The sequence below is a fragment of the Lissotriton vulgaris genome, unplaced genomic scaffold, assembly GCF_964263255.1.
Source record: "Lissotriton vulgaris unplaced genomic scaffold, aLisVul1.2 SCAFFOLD_896, whole genome shotgun sequence".
Lineage (NCBI taxonomy): Eukaryota > Metazoa > Chordata > Amphibia > Caudata > Salamandridae > Lissotriton > Lissotriton vulgaris.
Window position 1 is genome coordinate 788,745 of NW_028250281.1, and position 18,823 is coordinate 807,567.

At 37.5% G+C, this 18,823-nt stretch overlaps 1 pseudogene; it reads left to right on the forward strand.

The window, feature by feature from the left end:
* Positions 1–17,551: 17,551 nt before the first annotated feature.
* Positions 17,552–18,585, forward strand: LOC147663314 (calcium/calmodulin-dependent protein kinase type II delta chain pseudogene; annotated as a pseudogene).
* Positions 18,586–18,823: the final 238 nt, after the last annotated feature.

Consider the following 18,823-nt stretch of genomic DNA (forward strand, 5'->3'; position numbering starts at 1 on the left):
CCCTTTCAAACAAAATTGCTAGAATGTTTATCACTCTGGCAAGCTCTATTTCTTTTGGTTCGCTTCAAGTTCGCTGACCGGTTCGCGAACTTTAAGCGAACTAAAAAAAATATTTTTTTAAAAAAAAAGAAGAGTTAGTATAAGGGAAGTAAACAGAGAATAATGTAAAAAGAAAGACAGCTAGAGAGAGTAAATGAGAGATACTGTCAATGACATCATCAGCAGTGCATTGCGGGTAAAAAGAGTGGAAAACATTTACCTTATAATTCTTGTTACCTTTTTTAAATATTTTTTCATACTTTCAATCTGTAAAACAAAGAACAAACATTTCAAAAAATATTAAAACATGTATTTAAAAATTAGAAAAGACAAGGGAAAAGGTTCAAAAACAAACAGTTTTTCAACAACTTTGACATTTACAGAAGTCTCTGCTTCTCTACGTTCCCTACACAATCCTAAAGATATATATTCGAAAGAAACTGTATCTTGATATTGCTGAACTGAGGCCTATTTTGAAACATGATGTTTTTCTTGCACTGCTAATGTCTCACAATAGTGATGCAATAGCAGCGCAAAAAAGATGTAAAGTCATAATAAAATTGTGTCTAACATTGTAAATGATTGTTTTAGGATGCAAATAAGATGTGTGCTTTCAAGAGCTTTCTTTGAGGTGAGGCCTCTTTTTTTTATAAAAAAAAAACACTACCCAGAAGTACAGCACTCTAAGCATTAAAATTGATATTTACAGAACTCACCTTACCCATATGTACCACACATTTCTAAATGTATATCATAAGGACAAAAAGCATAACATTAATTATACATGTTAAATGGTTTATTTTTGCTGTTCTCAGAATGTATCAAATTTCACTTAAATCAGTGACTTGAAGGTATTCATCATGTAACAGCGGGGAAAAAAAAACACAATCAAAATGACTGTGTTTAAAAAACCCATACAACCTAAGAAATCTGATTTCAAAACTTCTTAAAATTAACTTACTTTCAATGACGTCGAAGGATCTCCTATAAACAGCATCCACTCTGTTGTGCTTTAAATATTTTCAGCCCGCCACTTTCTGAAAGAAAACCTCCATCGATACGTGAAATATGTTACATAGAAAAAAAACTTCTCTCATTATATCACATGTTTCCACTAGGCCAAATCATGTTGCCGCGATTCGCAAATCTTGTAATTCTTCCAATCAAATCCCGACATTTTCTATTTTCGCAACTTTCAAAAATAAAATATTTGAGATTATTTTCACAATCCTGGACTACTAATATCTTACTCTTCTTTGTCAGTCATGTTCTCCTTTTCCTATGACACTGATACTGCTTACTATGAAGCAGACTTACTTGCATTAGGTTTATATAGTTGAATTTTTAATCGAGACAGCATTGCAGACTTACATTCCCTCTACTTAAAATTTTGGTTTTAAAAACACCAGGTAAGAATTTTTAAGGTCAAACGGCAATTTTTTTTTGAACGTTACAACAGAATCATTACAGAATGACCAGCCGTTTCCAGACTTTAAGTAAGCTGTATAATGTCCTGATGTTGTTGATGGACCATCGTGATAGATAATTGCTACAGTAACAAAAGTCCTCCCTGATATTGACAGCTGAGAAGCCACAAAATTTTTTATTAAAGTTGACAATTTTGTTCCATCAGGCCTACATCGTTGCATCATTAAAATGACATACTGGCCATATCTACGTATAAATAATGTTGACATCATATCACATTTACATTGGCTACACTCCATGTTGTGATCCGCTGCATTTACTAGCTTATTAAAGGAGACTGATTTACTGTCTGGCAAAGTTAAATATATAAATCTTTCTGAGTCTACACTAGTAGTACTTGATACCATACAGTTCTCGCAGTCATGCTGCCATTGATAAGAAAGCCCAAACAGGTGATCTACATCTACACCCTCAACTTGCAATATATCAAGCATATACATTAAAAACTCCTGACAATCTTGCTGATTATTTTCAGAGAAGTCTGTTTGACCTGAACATTCATCTAACAGATAACGAACTTCAGACACACTTTCTACTTTTGTTCGATCACTGCTACATTTCTCGAAAACAGAATTCAACAAACAGCATAAAATTTGTTCAGAATTCAACAGAATCTGTTCTTTTAAACTCTCTAGTGAAAAGAGAACATTAACCACTACATTTGCATAGCAGTTGACACCAGAACTGTTTTCAAATTGAAAACCGACAACATCTTCAACAGAATCCACTTTCTTTCTGCTAACAATTTTCGGTTCATTGACTTTTAGTCTTTTTGCAACAACCTCCCTACTATTACTGCTATTTCTACGTTTGCGGCCTACCACACGTTTCTCAAACAAAGGATATTGAGGCAAATGTGGCGCATACTCTCTTCTTAACCTATTGTATTCCTTAACACAATCTAGATCCGCACAAATGTTTGTGACATCACAGTCAATCAAGTACAATCCCGATAAAGTTCTAACTCGTGACAATGCCACATATGCCATACCCTCCTTGAACACAGAACTGCCAATATTCACCAATGCACAGTCTACACTTAAACCTTGCGATTTATGGATTGTCACCGCATATGCCAAGCAAACAGGAAACTGTTTACGGCGAACATATAAATCTTTAACAAGCAAAAACCTAGCAGAACAACGACCAATTTGCTGTACTTCCTCAATGCCATCAAATTTAATTTTTAAAAATTCTATTCCATCTCTATTTCTGTATTTCTCAAAATCAACAACATTACCCATTGATCCATTTACCAGACCTCTTTCTACATGTAAATTCCTTCTCAAAATAATTCGGCAATTTAAACACACATTCAAAGTCTTTTCAAAACCCGCTGTTTTAGATATAGTCTTCTCTAATGAATCCAATTTTGATTTCAAATTGTCTGACAAAATAATTGTTGATCCCATATGCTCTAATTTGTCGATAGCTTCAAGTTTCACAATCTCTTGCTTTTCTAAATTCAACATTTTGTTGTTGAAGATGGCACATTCTGCAAGAGTTGGCATGAGACATATCCCGGATTTCTTCTCAGTAATTTTCTGAAAAATATTCTCAGGCACAATATCTTGTTTGGGATACAAATTTGACAGTAACCGTGCATTTAAAGCTTCTTTCCCATGCTCGGTCACTTTTCCAATTCTAATATCTTGTAGAATATTCTTGTAATCTTCATCCTTTGCCTGACGCATATTTTGATGCAGTTCTGCATAATTGAAGTTTAACCATATATTGACGTTGCCAATGCTCCCTAGGCACTTCCTGGTATCTTCATGCGTGAGTATTTTGAACACAGGTTGACCTTTTACTGGTGTCAGCTGTAGAAGATCTCCGAAAACAATAATGTGTTTCCCACCAAATAAGACATCATATTCAGTTTTAAGTACTTCTTGCATTCTCAAATGCACAAAGGCAAGCATGACATTGGAAACCATGCTTACTTCGTCAATGATAAGTAGTTTCATTTTCCTCAAAACTCTTGAAACTTCACAGCAAGCATCTCCAGATAACTTGTTGTATTGTAATTTGTTGTCATGCTCCACCGGCAGCATCAATAGACGATGCAAAGTAATACCTTTAATATTATGTGCTGCCAGTCCAGTAGGAGCGGTGACAACACAAGACAGCGATGACTCAGTCCTTTCCTGCAAATAACAAGAGATTGCTTTAATGAGGAAACTTTTTCCAGTTCCCGCTTCTCCACTCACGTACAGTCGGACAGGCTTCAACGACGTACACGAGCACTCTTTCTTCTCATGACTTAATCCGTGCTCAATTTCCTTGGTAACTTCATCATATATTTTCCTCTGCTCAACGTTGAGTTGTTTTTCCAAGTCTTGTAAGTTAACTGAATCCTCCTGAGCATGTGCCATGGCTCTTTCTACTTCATTCATAGCAGTGGCAGCTTCATTTTCGATAATAGGTCCTCCAAGTGGATCTTGACTCAATGAAACAGAACTCTGACTGTCCTGAGAACTGTCTCTGGCAATCTCGGCTGCAATCGTTGCTTCCTGCTCAATTTCCAAAGTTAGCATTTCTTGATATTTAGAAAAAGCAGGACATTCTATGGACTCCTTGGCTGCATTGAAAGAGTCTTCGTAACAGAGGAAATCTCCAAGCAGTTCCTCTTCTGCACGCCAAGGCTTGAAAAGTTGCAAAAGTGCTAAATAGAAAAACTCCTTTTTTTCTGGAGATTCGCCACTTAATTTTCGATGGTTTACTAATTGGCATTTTCTTTGTTTGACCAGGCATCCCTCACTTCCAATTACAGCATACACTCCTTTCTCAATATCTTCTTTGATGTTCCTCTTGAATATATAATTTTGGAGAACCTCATATAGACAAATATTCTCAAGGTGACTGCTTCGATTTGGATAATATGTATCCAACATGTTGGTCTTCAAAATGTCGGTACTGTTTGGTTCCTTTTCTGCCAAATACTCAATTTCCCGAACAGGTTTAAGAACTCGATTTCGCGTTGCAGCAAGACCAAGACTCGCCCAAACGAGACTCCTGGATTTGGCATAGAGACTTGCTGAAGACAATCGATCAGAACATTCGTAAGCTCCGATTTCTCGATGCGACAACATCTTCAGACTGAAACTGTACAACTTCTTGCTGAGGCTCTTTTCATGGGAAATGTCCTCCCACATATCCTTCAGTTCGGTCTTTTCTTTTTTGGTGATGTAAGATGTCACATACCGAGCCACAGCCATACAGTTGTCAGCCACAAACTGTATATCCATGTTGGCATTCCACATGGACAAAATCACTGGGTTGTAGTCATTGATGTACTTGGACTCTTCGTTCCTTTTCAAATTGTATGTATTCTTGGGTGATTTCCTCGTCACATTATGTCGCAGCGAAGACATCAAACTGTTCACTCTTCCTTTAGAAATCACCGGTCGTGGAAAGTTGAAACGACATTTGGTGTAGAACTTGTCCTTGTTTCTGAATTTACGACGACAGTACTTTCCACAACGATGGCTTTGGAAACGTAGAACTTGTTCTCTTAGACTTTTCTTCTCCGTTGCGTTTGGAACAGCACACGTAGAATACTGTTCGATGAAATTCATCACTAAGTCATCCGGATCTGTTCCAAATTTAGGTGCATCCTTGATCCACAGCAACATATGTATATGAGGGGCACCTCTTGCTTGGTACTCCTTTCTCCAGAAGAAATCCAACACCTCTCCAAGAGGTGGATTCTTTTTATTTGTGATGAAAGACATCATAGCTTCAAATCTATGATTGAAGTACCTGCATACATTCACAGGATCCAAAGAACACAGTTCTCCAGGTGTCTTGAATTCAATGTTTTCAATATTTCCATTTGCCTCTCGTAGAAATTCAAGTAAGTCATCCCAGCCATACTCGGCACAGCTCAGAGTGAGGAACCATGTCGGAGTTCCTAAGTTCCTCAGCATACATTTTAAGTCACCATGACGACGGTACCAGTACTCATTAGTACCACGCTGACACGCCATGAGATTAATTAAGTGAGAATCCAAAATACTGTCTTGGACATTGACTTTATGCATAAAGTCACTTGCCGAGATGTTTCGCATCTGTATACCACTTTTTAAGATGTGGTTCACTGCATATGACAGTCCAGACAGATCGCTTTCAAACAGGAGATGAAACAAATAGGGAATGCATTGCCGAAACCTAGGATCTTCTGCATACAATCGTAAAGTCCGGTATTCAGACGCAGGAATTTCACGAGGTCGCTCATCATATCTTCCTCCTTGACCTGTGGGAAATAGCTGTGGGAAACACCGAGCTTCCAAACTTTCCTCCCAAACACTAATGGGACTCCCTTTGGCTTGTTTCATTTGAAACAACTCAATAGCATTCCCCATCACTTCCTTGGAATGCAAAGGATGAACACTATAATGTTCATATATTTCTTCACTTTTAGAGGCCTCTACTTTCTCAATTTGGCCAGCACACAAATCGCTATCCTCTTCATCACTTACTTCCTCTTCTGCAACATATACATTCTTATAGTACTTATTATTTTTCTTCAAATACACTGTTGCCTTTTTGACTTTCCTAACATCCACTAAATCTTGCCATATTTTCTTATTCTTTGTCGGAACCCCATTAACCAAGATAACCAGAGGTTCCTCTTCCACTTTTTCTATTCCAATTGTGTTAATGTTTTTGTTCAAATCTAGAGGCAAATAAACAACTCTTCCCTTTAATCCTCTCTGTAAATCTGCTGGAGGCAATTTCCCTGTCTTTGGCTCCATTCTTACAATAGCCTGAAAGGGATGGATACTTTGAATCAAAATAGATTCATAAGTATTTAAATCCTTCAATTCAGAAGGAATCTCAACCAATTCCAGATTATTATGAACTGCCCTAGCAGGCATCTGGTTTTGGTTTAATTTATTACAACAATAAGTACACACACGTTGATCCGATCCCAAATCAAAATAATTTTCTACCATCAAGTATGTGGCTAAATCCTTCCATTCACTATTATTTTCCCTTTCACTTTTTGCATATAAATCCACTACCTTAGTCTGATTCTTATAATAAGTGCGTCGACAACATACACAAGTGAAATTAGGCCTCTCACTTGATTTCATCTGAAACGTGGCAATTTCCTTCTGAAAATTATCTGTACTGGAAACCTGTACATTATCTTCCACATTACCCTCTACTTCAGGGTCAATTTGAACATTCTCATCTTTACTACCAAAGTAACAAAACTCAATTTCTTCACAAAGATTCTTCACATCTATTTCAGAACCATGCAAAAGAGCAGCACATAACTGTTTAAGCATAATTGCTGGACTCTTAGCATAATACAACATTCTCACTAATTTTCTCACTTTATTATGATGCACTGCTAGCATCCTGAAATGATGAAAAACACTCTGGCATACTCTCCTGGAAAGACAAGCCAGTGAATGACCACGCAAACCTGTCATTTGTCTCACTCTGCAAGGATCTAAATCTTGCAACAACTTCATTTTCTGCTTCAAACTTTTCTTATTAAATGTCCGTATAAAATCACATAGCAAATTGATGGAAACCTGTCGCACACTGCAAATAGAACTACACTTCCAAATGTACACAGGACCCTTAGGACGTCTTCCTAAAACCTCATCACTTAGCGCCTCTTCTGTCTCTGTTGTCACAAGTAGTTCTTTTTCAACTGGACAACCATCCTTCACTTCATAAGCTCGACCACTGATGTCAACTGCATGCACCAAATCATTATCCTGAAAATAAGTCTCCTCATTAAAAAATGCCTCAGAACTTGAACTATGCATCCATTCTCCAGAAAAAACTTCACAAAAGTTAGTACGATTTACTACTCTCTTCCATCTACTTTTTGTTTTGAAATCAGAAATTACCTTGCTTAGTTTCCTAATTCTATTGATTACCAAAATAAACAACTTTCGCTTGATTTCAAAAGCATGATCAATAATTTTCTCTACATTTTTCTTCTTCCTATAAAATGCCGCTTTCTGTTGGCCTTTCTTTTTAATATTTTTCAATAAATTAACTAATATCCTATTACGGAACATTCGTTGTCGAATGTCCCTAAACTGTTGTTTCCTTCTACTATCATGCACAGAGTTATCTCTTCCTCTACCAGTAACATTTGTGATGGGTCTCTCCTTTCCATTTAAATTACTTCTCTTTTTGTTAAGAGACACATTTTTTTGAGCAAAATTTTTTTTACTACAAATATTTCTTAAGAATGATTTCGTGCTCTTACCCGGACCTTTCTTGGTGTTTTGACAAGTATTTGGGGAAGAGGACTGCTGCAATAAAACATCATCCTGCTGTCTTTGACGTTTTCTAGCCTTTCGTATTCGACTTCTGGAAGGCATTTTCCAAACTATGAAAGAATCTGCAGTTGAATCTGTGAAAAAATATAATATAAAATGTTATTAACCACTATTACCAAACAGTAAATAAATAACAGTCATCTAAAACTTAATGCTGTACTAATTATTTAACATAGCAAATATTTTCCACCAGCACTGCATCACAAAAATGACACTCAATGGTACAAAACAGGCATACAACACTCATAAATCACTCCCTAATATTTTAAATCATTAATTCAGGATGACGATAAGATGTAGCCTATCTAAAGGTTTGTTTAGGCCCAGATCTTTGGACTGGGGTGAATGTGTGTCATTGATCCACATTCAGTCCATCACCTGTTTTGTTTATTTGAGGTGAGGCCAACACATGGTTGCAGATAAGATTTTCACTGAAAAAAAACCAAGGTAAAAAAACATGTGAAGGCCTACCAATGAAGTAAATCATTAAATGAAAACCAATACATTTCTGGAAATATGCACTACTAGTGCTTCATAAGATGTTTTGGATCATATTTATAAGTTATTTGAGTATCTAGTATGCTATTTTACATTCTTCATGGTGCAAATTTATTGTAAATACGCTCCCACCTGCGGTTGGCAAATTTAGATTTTGATTATGGGAGTTAGATAGGCATGTTAATAATTTCCCAAAAATGGTATATAACCCCAAACAACCTTTGAAGCAAATGCTCTTAGCCATGTTATCCACCTCCCATTGGATAACATGGCTAAGAAATGCTTGCAAATGTGATAAAAAAAGGCCTGCAATGCATGAATAACGCAGAAAAATCAGCGATATTCATGCATTTTCCAACAAATGCTCTTAGCCATGTTATCCACTTCCTATTAAATAACATGGCTAAGAACTGCTCAGGGCACCATGAGGAACGCTTTCCATTTAAAAAGGGAAAAATAACATCAAAGACACTAAAATGCCTTCTAAATATGAACCCAAACAACCTATGAAGCAATGTGAAAAAAAACTGCCGCAATGCATGAATATAGCAGAAAAATCAGCGATATTCATGCATTTTCCAGCAAATGCTCTTAGCCATGTTATCCACTTCCAATTAAATAACATGGCTAAGAACTGCTCAGGGCCCCATGAGGAACGCTTTCCATTTAAAAAGGGAAAAATAACATCAAAGACACTAAAATACCTTCTAAATATGAACCCAAACAACCTATGAAGCAATGTGAAAAAAACGGCCACAATGCATGAATATAGCAGAAAAATCAGCGATATTCATGCATTTTCCAGCAAATGCTCTTAGCCATGTGATCCACTTCCTATTAAATAACATGGCTAAGAACTGCTCAGGGCCCCATGAGGAACGCTTTCCATTTAAAAAGGGAAAAATAACATCAAAGACACTAAAATGCCTTCTAAATATGAACCCAAACAACCTATGAAGCAATGTGAAAAAAAACGGCCACAATGCATGAATATAGCAGAAAAATCAGCGATATTCATGCATTTCCCAGCAAATGCTCTTAGCCATGTTATCCACTTCCTATTAAATAACATGGCTAAGAACTGCTCAGGGCCCCATGAGGAACGCTTTCCATTTAAAAAGGGAAAAATAACTTCAAAGACACTAAAATGCCTTCTAAATATGACCCCAAACAACCTATGAAGCTCTAACAGTACATATCCTGAAATTTAATTCATTTCAAAATTCGTTTTTAAACACAGCATATAAATCAATTGTATACCTGCATTCATGAAGAAATGACTAAAAATGTCCTTGAGACACATGAAAGTGTTTTCTGGAATGCCCTAGCACCATTTTTGGGACACTATTAACATGGCTAGGTAACTCCCATAATCAAAATCTAAATTTGCCAAGCACAAGTGGGAGCGTATTTACAAGACACTTGTCCCATGAGGAACACTTTACATTTTAAAAGGCGAACACAACATCTTAGACACTCAAATACCTTATAAATATGGCCCAAAACAACCTATGAAGCTCTAGCAGTACATATCTAGAAATGTAATTGATTTCTTAAATCGTTTTTAAAAGCAACATATCTGTTTCAGCTTACATAACAGACCATGAAATGGCCTCCATGTATTACAATATCTTGTGTAACTGCATGCCAGAATGTTACACCAAATATGCAATTATAATTTCTCTTTGAAACTAATTCTATTAGTATATCACTAGAGACAAAACCACATTTTAAAAACACAGCTTTCTTCATCATTTTCTCCTTAAATCATACTATTCTCTATCTAAATTAAATAAATCTTTTCTCACCTTAGCAAATATTTTTTGAGTTTTGAAAACAGTCTCAGAAATACACCAAATTGTCTTCAGCAGAAGAAAAAGGATGCACTCCAAAGGCTGCAGCTATTGAAAGCACAGAAATACAGATATTCTTTTCACATATCTCTCATATTAGCCAATCATACCTCTTCCCTCACTTTTTTCAAATCAAAACCCTTCCCCCCTCTGCCCTGTCTGCCTTGTTTCCATAGCAACCACCTCCTGGAAGACCTCTCATGTTTGCAAATTCACACAACAATGTTTCAATTGAACTCTGAACTCTCAGTGCACCTGCGTATCCAGTGCAATCTTTCATTAAATGTTTCTTCCTTGACCATTCAAATTACATCTTTCAAAGAACACATCCATGCACCCTAACTTTCTGTTTTCAGAAATGGAAATGCACCAATCACTGCTAATGAATCATTAGCATTGTAAATCCACAGTTTTTTTTCTTTAGAAACTCCTACTGTTTCAACTGCCCTTTCATTACCACACTTCATCTGACTGCAGAACAACCTTCTTCCACCATGTTTAACGTCTGGATTGTTGGACATAGTTACATCCACTGGGCTCAAAGGTATGCTGAGAGCAGAAATTTACACAACCTCAATTTACAAGATGTGGAAATTAAGTGGTTGGGCCAAAGAGGATTAAAATGTCACCAATTGATACCATTGGTGAAAACCTTTATGCATTTGCCAAAACCTGACCTGTTAATAGTGCACTGTGGAGGTAATGATTTGGGCACTTTGACAGGGGTAGGTCTGGAAATGCTTTTAAAGGACACCTTGGAGCAATTAATGGCACTTTTTCCTCAAACTGCCTTGGTATATTCCAATATATGCCAAAGACAGAAATGGAGGTGGTCCAACCAATTTTGTCCACAAATTGAGAAAGCGAGGAAGCATGTAAACAAATCTGTTTCAGCTTACATGAGAGACCATGGAATGGGCTCTCTGTACAACAATAACTTGCGTTACTACATGCAAGATATCTACAGAGGAGATGGAGTTCACTTCTCAGATGAGGGCAACAGAATTTTCATTCTGAATTTAAGACTCTGCATTGGTACCTACTTATAAGTACCTAAATGTACCATAAACCCAAAAGCTCTTCTCAGAGCTACCCTACATCTGATCACTCACAATTATTATTTTTCTCTAACTTTTTTCACTAATTTTCCACAAAATTCGCTCCCCGGAGCGCTACCCGGTTCGCTAACCGAAAGCTAACCTCGCGGAATTTTTTTAAAAAAAATTTTTTTTCCGCACATATAAGCCTCCTCAGCCACGCTCAGAAAACCTAGGGGGTCAAGATAAGTCTACCATGACCCCTTCTACCCATTCTAAACATTATTTGCCCTCCATCTTGTATCTTAATGCGAACGAAACACAAAATGGTGGACTCCCGTGACGCTTAAGGTTCGCTAACCGGGCAGCTTCCCGGAAAGCGGTCCTAAAAAAAGGCGGGAAAGTAATTTACAGAATAACGACTAGAAACACTCTCACCAAATATAGATTAGCTCATACTACATAACAATCCCTTCCATTCTCACAAATTTCATTGAAATTCCATTTAGCCATTTAGCCTGTAGACCTCTCCAAGTACCGTGAGGTAAATTACTTCACAAAACACATCTGAATTGTTGGAATTGACAACCAATGAAAATGTTACTTTCATTTTCTACTTTTATTACCTGACATTTGATTGGTTATATACCTGTATATATATAAAGGGAGAGAAGGAAACACAGCCATTTTGACTACTACTTCTTGTTGTACCTCCTATTTCAAAAGCTTCAAAAAACTTCAACTTCTTTGTGAAGGTAAGTTATAATTTAATATATTGTGCACTATGACTTAATATAGTAGACTTTTTCTGCTACATATACACTATCCCTCTGTAGTAGTAGTGTCTTGGTTAAATCACATACACTTTTTTTTAGTCCTATTTCCACTCTCATACTATACACTGCCAAAAGATAAATTCACTGATAAAAACTGCCTATCTAAAATTAATCCCAACAGTGCCCTATCTCTACTAATATATATTTTTTTAATCCAAATTTCAGGCAAAATGGAAGGCGAGCAGCAAGTTTCATTTTCGATTGAACTGAAGGAGAGCAGCCAAGACAAACTTGATGACTTTATGGATGACAGTAGAGACCACGAACTTCTACAATGTGTTGAAGCAGTAGACAACTTGCTTCAAAATGAAAAACAATTACACCCTATAATAAATTATGACATTTCTGACAATGAAATGTTAGAAAATTTAATAAAGTATGAAACACAATCATAATAAAAAAAATAAATAAATAAAGAAAACAAAAAAAAACAAGAAAAACAACAAACAATTAACATACAGTATTAGAAAAGTCTTTCATTCTTTTATCCATAAAGTTCGCTGCCCAGAAAGCTATCCGGTTCGCGAACTTGGCGCTTACCACGCAAAAAAAAATTTTTTTTTTTGGACCCTCCTAGGCCCTTTTAAAACCTCCACATAAAACCTAGGGGGTCAACGAGGATCTACTATGCCCCCTTATGGTAATTTCCCCCTTTGTTTTGGCCTCCTCTTGTCTCTCGATCCTACCGAGAGACAAGATGGCGGCCGCTCCGGACTGTTTAGAATGTTGACAGACACCGGAGGGCCAATCAGCTTCTCATCGCAAAGTTCCGTTACGCGAAAGGTTCGCGAACCGGATCGCTGCCCGGAGCGCTGTTACAGATATATATCTTGATTTAAACGTTAATTTCTCAAAATCCACTGAAGCACATATATTGAGACCTAGCAAAGGCACATCGGGCTAACAGTCCCTACAATTTTGCCAAGTTTCGTGAAAATCCATTCAGCCGTTCGGGCTAAAAGTGAGTCCAACCGCCCTATGGAAATTAACATGGGAAAAAGGCGTTTTGGGACCCCCCTTTTTTCTCGGCCCCCCCTCCACAAAACCCCCCCAAATTTTCAAGGTCTGCTCAGAAACAAAATGTGCCATTTTCCTGAAAATTTCAGCCAATTCCGTCCACGAACGCAAAAGTTATTAGGCATAGAATTTTCAGAAATCCCATAGGGAAAAAATCCTAACTATATATACCTACTGGCGACCGCCAGTAGGTAATATATATATATATATATATATATATATATATATATATATGAGACGAACTCCGTAATGCCCCAAATGCTGCTTCAGAACAAGAACGAAAACCGGACCCAGATGGAAAGTTGCATATTTATTTTATTTTCATCCTCGTGCAGAAAAACACGCCGCCATGACGCGTTTCGGGACCTCAGCCCCTTGATCACATGACATGGTCTGGCATTCCACCAATCAATTTAAAGTGCAAGTGCGTCATCAGCTGACCCCTCAGCCTGTGGACATAAAAAACAGACTTCAGCCTGGTCCAGGATCGAATGCACGACACATTACATGTAAAATTCCAGTGCATAAATTAATCAGTCATGGTCCATATGTACATATGTATATATATAATTCTTTCAAACCATGTTTAAACTTCTATTTTTCTACTAAGTTTCTTTAACCCCTTGGGCGCGGTCGGAATTTTGCCGCTGTGCGGCAAAATTCAACACGTGCGCAGATTGGACAGCCCCTAGCCATCTGACGCACACAAGCACCATGGCGTTGGACGGCCAGGGGCCGTCAGATGCATGCAAGGGGTTAAAAACTATCCTTGAGACCTATTTTCCATTTTCGCAGTTATTCAGGATGTCGCAGTGACATTATCAGCAACAATCACGCCTTTTCCATAAAGTGAAAACACATATATGTACACATATTATAGTAAATTACACACTTATTACAGTACCCTTCAAACTCATATTTTTCCAGTGTATTTCAGGCACAATCATCTATAAAGACCTATTCTCCTTTTTCGCTGTGAGGCCGGAGATCGCAATCAAATCGTCAATCGTGATCCCGCAGCAACATCGTAAAAGCAGAAAGCAAAAGCAGTAATTCAATAGTCACCACCACATAAAAATATGATAACTATATAATTAATTCTAACCAACACAGTAGATAACTAACTGTATAAATACCTCTATAAAACATTTATCAAAAGCTCAATATGTTTAGCAATGCATATTAATGATTCACTGATATATCTTTTTACATTTCAACCAATATTTGCGAGGAAATTGATACTCATGATGTCCCCACAATGGTCCGCATTAGGGGTAGCAGCATCATCCCAAATGTTGTTCATGATTAAAAATTTATATTTTGGATGCATAACTTGTATTACTAACACTCCCATTTCTCAATCATGGGGTGAGAGTATCGTCAGCATGACCACTTATGTGTGCTTTCAAACACATTTTCAGTCCTGGAAACCATTCCTGATAGATAAAATGGCAGCTTCAAATTTCTATTCAGGTTGCGACCAGCCAATCAGAGCATTTCCATTGGCACGTGCATTCGAGATTCATCACGAAATCACTATGAAATATCACCGGGCAGAGATATCACTATAATTTGAAATTTGAATTTCTTAACAAATACTGAACCGATTTACAGCAAATAAGCAAAAGTCACCTCCTTGGAAGTACATCTAACTCCCTGTCAAGTTTAGTGTAAGTTCGTCTAGCGGTTTGGGCTGTAGGTGTGGCTAATAATTGCAATGGAAATTAACATCACAAATGCAAACTTATTTGTGCCCCAAATTCTTGATCCCCACTGCACAGTTCACCCCCAAACTTTACTTAACAAAAAACCACCTTGATATTTTTGGAGGAAAATTTGCGTGATATCCTAAAGGCATCAGAATATTTGTTTCCACTTCTGCATCAACCCACTGGGGTAAGAAAAACAAGGAAATTAAGGACACAACAGCACCCACTTGGGAGTGATACATATTGGGGAACTGAATGTGCCTCAGTTCAGCTGTTGCTTCTCCTTTTCGAGTGCCAGTGATCAAGGAAAGAGGCATTTCCGAAACGCGTTTGGCTTTTAATGAGGATCTGAGATGGAACTTTGTTACTGTTGTGATCCGCAATAAAAAGTGGCTAAACTCCCTGTGTGGACGTCTTCATGAGGGGAACCCTTGTTGTTTGAATGTTTAGCGGCTGTTCCGGCTGCGACGACGCCCTGCTGCCTATTTGACGGATTCGTGTTCTCGCAACCACGAGACGCTGAAGGAGCGGTGGGTCACAGACATTGCGTGATATCCTAAATGCAGAAGAATATTTGTTTCCACTTCTTCATCAACCCACTGGGGTAAGAAAAACGAGGAAATTAAGGACACAATACCACCCACTTGGGAGTGATACATATTGGGGAACTGCAAGTACCATGAGGCTTTTCAGCACACTCCCACATGGGCGGGACTTGGTGGAATATATGAATGTGCCTCAGTTCAGCTGTTGCTTCTCCTTTTCTATTGCCAGTGATCAAGGAAAGAGACATTTCTGAAACGCGTTTGGCTTTTAATAAGGATCTGAGATGGAACTTTGTTACTGCTGTGATCCGCAATAAAAAGGTGGCTAAACTCCCCGTGTGGGCGTCTTCATGAGGGGAACTCTTGTTGTTTGCATATATATATATATATATATATATATATATATATTCACTGAAAAAACCATAGGGTATACAGTATATATAGTTAGGAATTAGCCTTTAAAAAACCAATGAAATTCACTAAAAAAAAACATAGGTTTTAGGCCTTATATAGTTAGGAATTAATATATAAAAAACCATTGAAATTCCTCCTATATAGGTAGCTGGACATTTTATTGATATAAAACCAATGAAATTCGACATATAGTTAGTTGCACTAACTATATATTTCGCGCATCCGCAATCCAATGCTGATGATGTCACATATTACATCATTCATGACATGGTCAGTGACATCACTGATGACATCACTGATGACATCATCCAGTGTCTGTGTGTTTTTGTAAAGTTTAAATATGTTTTACATATTGAAGAATGAGAGGATGTGTAAGAGTATGGATGAAGGATTTGATTGTATAAGTGAGTAAGTATGTGTTAGTATATCTGTGAAAATGTAAGCTGTTCTGTGTTTAACTGTATAGATGAAGAAATCAAAGTGTGATTGATTCTTTACAGGACTGAGTAGGTGTGTGAGTAACTCCATGGATGAGTGGCAGTGTGTGAGTGTCTGCATAGGTGTATGAGTGCATATGATAGTGTTGCAATGATGAGTGACAGTATATACGAATGACCTTATGGGTGAATGAATGAATGTGCATGTAGACGTAGGAATCAGTGAGTGGGTATGTAGTAAATGGTATTGGTGTGTCAATAGTTTCAAAAATGATACTCTGTATTTTACACTAGGTGTATTAGCGTGTAAGGAGGTGCATTGTATTATCACATGAAGTATATCATCAGTGGTGTGATTATTGATGTTAAATGAGCTGTCATCAGTGATGTCATCAGTGATGTCACTGACCATGTCATGAATGATGTAATACGTGACATCATCAGCATTGGATTGCGGATGCGCAAAATATATGGTTAATGCAACTAACTATATGTCGAATTTCATTGGTTTTATATCAATAAAATGTCCAGCTAACTATATAGGAGGAATTTCAATGGTTTTTTATATGTTAATTCCTAATTATATAAGGCCTAAAACCTATGTTTTTTTTAGTGAATTCCATTGTTTTTTTAAAGGCTAATTCCTAACTATATATACTGTATAACCTATGGTTTTTCCAGTGAATTTCATTGGTTTTTTAAAAGCTAATATATATATATATATATATATAAGGCCAGAAACCTATGGTTTTTTCAGTGAATTTGCAAGGTTTTGAAAATGCTAATTCTATTAGCGGATAACGTTTAAATATGTTAATATCCTTGTGGGACCACCTGAGCAGCCCAAGGGATCCGATTTTTGATGCATGAACAATGGTTGGATGCATGATCGATGAATGATTGTTGGTTGGATGCATGGATGGATGCATGCATGATAGATGGGTGAATGGATGCATGAATGATGGATGGATGCAGGATGGATGGATGGGTGGGTGGATGAATGGGGTGCATGAATGGTAGTAAATGTGCGAGGTTTAATGAATAGAGTCTGTGCATACTATTTTACAAATAACTGTAGTGGTAAGCAGGCAAACATTTTAAATGCAAAATGAACAATCCAAAATCAATTAAAACTAGGCCTAGTGGTTTAAGAGTGTTTTATAAAGATGTTAATGTCTTAAAAAAAACGTTAACGGGACCCAATTGACTGGGTAATGTAGAGAAAGTTTTTAGATGTTTAATCTAAACACAGAAGTTCCCTATTGAAAAGGCACCGTTAAAAATATCACTCATCCCTAGTTAGAATGTATTATATGTTGCCAGACTTACCACGATACCGGGTAGGAAGCGAATATAGACGGAACATGGCTTCTTATGGAGGACAAGTGAAAGATGGTCAAATAAACATCACAGTAAAGCTGGTGAGTTAAAACTATTAGTGGGTGTTACAACTCATCTTAATCAAGTATTGGAAAATACCACTCATGGCTCGAAAACGAGGTGGTCTTGTCTCACAGGTGTTAAAATAAAGGAAAATGAACCAAATAAACATACAATGGAAAATGTTTGCAGCCAATCGCCATTAACTATGTATTTTGACACTGGAGAAATTACTTGGACAGCTTTTACAAATAACGTACTTCACCATGGATCTGTCAACGCTCTACTGTGGCTTTTATGATGCACAGACAGGAGACTGTAGACTGCTTGAAGAAATTCAACGCTAGAAGGAAACTAAAGGGGGCTATTTTGACAACCATGCTGGCGACTAGAAATTTCTCAGCAAAGAGCTTACTGAAGAAATCAGATGGAGTAAAGGAATCCCCAGAGAGCGTCAACACAACAATTGAAGATGAAGATGTGCGAGCTCGTAAGCAGGAAATTATTAAAGTCACAGAACAACTGATTGAAGCTATCAACAACGGCGACTTTGAGGCTTACACACAAATCTGTGACCCCTGGCTTACTTCCTTCGAGCCTGTAGCTTTGGGCAATTTAGTGGAAGGAATGGACTTTCACAGGTTCTACTCTGAAAATGCGCTGTCCAAAGGCAATAAACCAATCCACACCATCATTCTAAACCCTCATGTCCATCTCATCGGAATAGATGCTGCTTGCATTGCCTACATTCACCTCACTCAGTACATGGATGGCTGTAGCATGCCAAAGACCATGCAAATGGAGGAGACTCGTGTTTGGCACCGCGGGGATGGCAAATGGCAGAATGTGCACTTTCATCGTTCAGGGTCACCTACAGTACCAATTAACTAACAAGTGCCACTTCCGCACCCTCCGCACTAAAGCCAGCTGGATGGGCACGGGAGGCTGTCCTCCATCAGCAGGTTTTCCTGAGCAGCGCATGACTTTCCGAAGGCTCCCCCAATATCATTCATGCTGCTTCATTCCAGGCTGTACATTTATTCATACTTGAGCAAAAGGGTTGTGGGAATACGTCATTAATTGTTGCGAAACTATGTCAAGGCATCTATATAAACCTTTCCCATCCATGCACTACTTCTGTAACTTGTCTGTGTGTAAGACAAGGTTTGGAACACGTGACAAGCCACAATACCGCATTCTCTCTAGTACTTTCAGATTTCTGTTTGTTTCTTAGTCTTCTGGGGTTATTGTGTGGG